Source organism: Tupaia chinensis, unplaced genomic scaffold, assembly GCF_000334495.1.
Source record: "Tupaia chinensis unplaced genomic scaffold, TupChi_1.0 Scaffold000179_1, whole genome shotgun sequence".
Lineage (NCBI taxonomy): Eukaryota > Metazoa > Chordata > Mammalia > Scandentia > Tupaiidae > Tupaia > Tupaia belangeri.
Window position 1 is genome coordinate 319734 of NW_006159654.1, and position 2434 is coordinate 322167.

The following is a 2434-nucleotide window of genomic DNA, read 5'->3' on the forward strand; positions in this document are numbered from 1 at the left end:
CCCATATGGACAGCCATAGCTCAAGTCCTAGATCCAGTTGTTTCAAATTCATGCCAGATGCATGTGCATGCCCTACCAAGATCCTGAGAAGAGACTGGAAGAGAAGGGATTGCAGCAGCATGGCCATCCACTATGGGGGACTGATTTCTTTTTTTTTTTTTTCTTCTGAAAGCTTTTAATAACTAATGAAGGTGCTACCTTTTGCTTTGTATTGTTTAGATAGTTGCCAATGATTTTTTTCCTTCATTTACTCATATCAAATGTGCCATTTTTACATTGAGTGTACATGGTTTGCAATATAGGGGTGAAGTTTCTCATGTAAATGTTCGTTTATTATCGTTTTTTTTTTTTTTTTTTTTGAGAAAATTTCTTTTTTTTTTTTTTTTTTTTTGAGAAAAAACAGTCTTAGAGGATAATAATAGGATTTCCAAGAGATGTCACATTAAGGAAAACAAATGACCTCTTTTTAGATCACATTAGAGCCATGCATATTGGACCCAACTCACCGTAAAACACCACTGGGCCCTGTTGGGAGTTTAAACATTTGATTCCATTGGAGTACTGCTTTGGCTCTCACTAATGTGATTTTTTCTTTATTTCAATTTATTTATTTGCATTCATTCACTGTACATCATTACAGCATAAATAATGAGATTTTCCATCCAGAGTACACTGTATATTGTCTCAATCAAGCACATCAACAAACATGTTATTGTCAGCAAATGATCTTCCATTTCTTGTTTTCTGGATGTTTCGCTTTTTTCTCCCCATCCTTGATTCCCTATCTCTTACCCTGTGCCATCTCCCACTCTCCTCCCACACTGTCTGTGGTATCTATGTTTGCTTTCTATACTGTTTTCCCCCCACATTTTATTGAATCACCAAAGACCCTAATCAATCCAAATACCCTCATAGCAAACACAGGTGACACACATATTTCCATAAACACAAGTCTAGCTTTATGCATCCTATAAAGTAGCACCTAGCTGGGGCTACATGTCCTACTGCAGTCATTGAATAGATATATATTTTTTTCCTGAAACTTTTTTTTTTTTTGTAACTTTGATCACACAATTTCCTACATAATCTAACTACTTTCAATGGTGAGTTCACTCATTACTACTAAGAAAACCAGTTTTAACTTAAATCAAAGAAACGCCAAGGAACTTTGCTTAAAGCCAGGAAACAGGTTAGGATTCTGTTCAAATGGTAGGTGCATGAACCTATCAGTCTCATGTACTTTTATCTTCTGTTCTGGTTCAATTTTTCTGATTAAATTCTGAGATATAATATTCATCTCCAGACTTGTCCCTATGATTAAGTTGGCCACTTTCTTAGTTTTTGGACTCTTATTTCCATGTGTTTGTGTTTAATTTTCCTGATACAGCACACTCTTGAGAACTTCTTGGAGATCTGGTTTGGTGCTGGTAAATTCTTTCAGGTTTTGTTTATCTGAGAATGCTCTTGTCTTTTGTTCCCACCTGAAAGATAATCTTGCGGGGTACAGTATTCTTGGCTGAAATTGCTTCTCTCTTAACGTTTTGAATATATTTTCCCATCTCTCCTTGCTCGCATTATTTCCAATGAGAGATCTGCTGTTAGCCTGATGGGATGTCCTTTGTAGGTAACTTGATGTTTTAAAAATACAGAACGCTTCATGAATTTGCATGTCATCCTTGCACAGGGGTCATGCTAATCTTCTCTGTATCATTCCAATTTTAGTATGTGTGCTGCCGAAGCGAGCACTGGGGGACTGATTTCTCACTTTCCCTCTCACTGTCTCTGTTTCTCTCTCAGGTGAGTACACATGGTCTCAGGCAAAATCCTCTAAAACAAACAAAGCATAACTGCCTTTCTAGTTTTGTATTTTATTTATGTATATTCATATGGATATATAGGTGCATGTTGTTTTACTTGTTCTTATTATTATCTTTCTGACAGTGGTCAAGTCTTCCCAGGTTATCAAATGAATCCATAGTCAAGGAAAAATGATTGGGTCCAGCAAATGGCATAGTGGTTGTGTTGCTGGATTTCCACATGGCCAACCATGATTGGAAATCTGGCCCTCGTAGCTTAAAATTCACACCAGGCATGTCCAAGATCCCAAAAGGAAAATGGAGGAGAAGAGATTACAGCATGGCTATCTCCCCAAGGAGTGATTTTCACTTTCCCTTTCACTGTCTCTCTCTCTCCTGTGAACGCACATGCCTTAAGGCTAAAAACTCCACAGAAAAAAGGAAAACGAGATCAGCAGCTCCTCTCAGCTAGTTGCCTTTCTAGCATGTTACTTGACTATTACAAAGGTGTTAAATTATACTTGAGTTTTGGTGTGTTGTTTTTGCTTAGTTCATCACATTTCAAAATGAAAGCATTTCAACTTAAATGGTTCTTAAATACAGCATTAGTTCTATTTGGACAATTTTAAACAAAATTT

General features: G+C 36.8%; 1 non-coding gene across 1 annotated transcript; it reads right to left on the reverse strand.

Moving 5' to 3' along the window:
• Positions 1-1639: 1639 nt before the first annotated feature.
• Positions 1640-1746, reverse strand: LOC114007458 (U6 spliceosomal RNA). Its single transcript, XR_003549078.1, has one exon. It is a non-coding gene; the product is annotated as a U6 spliceosomal RNA (small nuclear RNA).
• Positions 1747-2434: the final 688 nt, after the last annotated feature.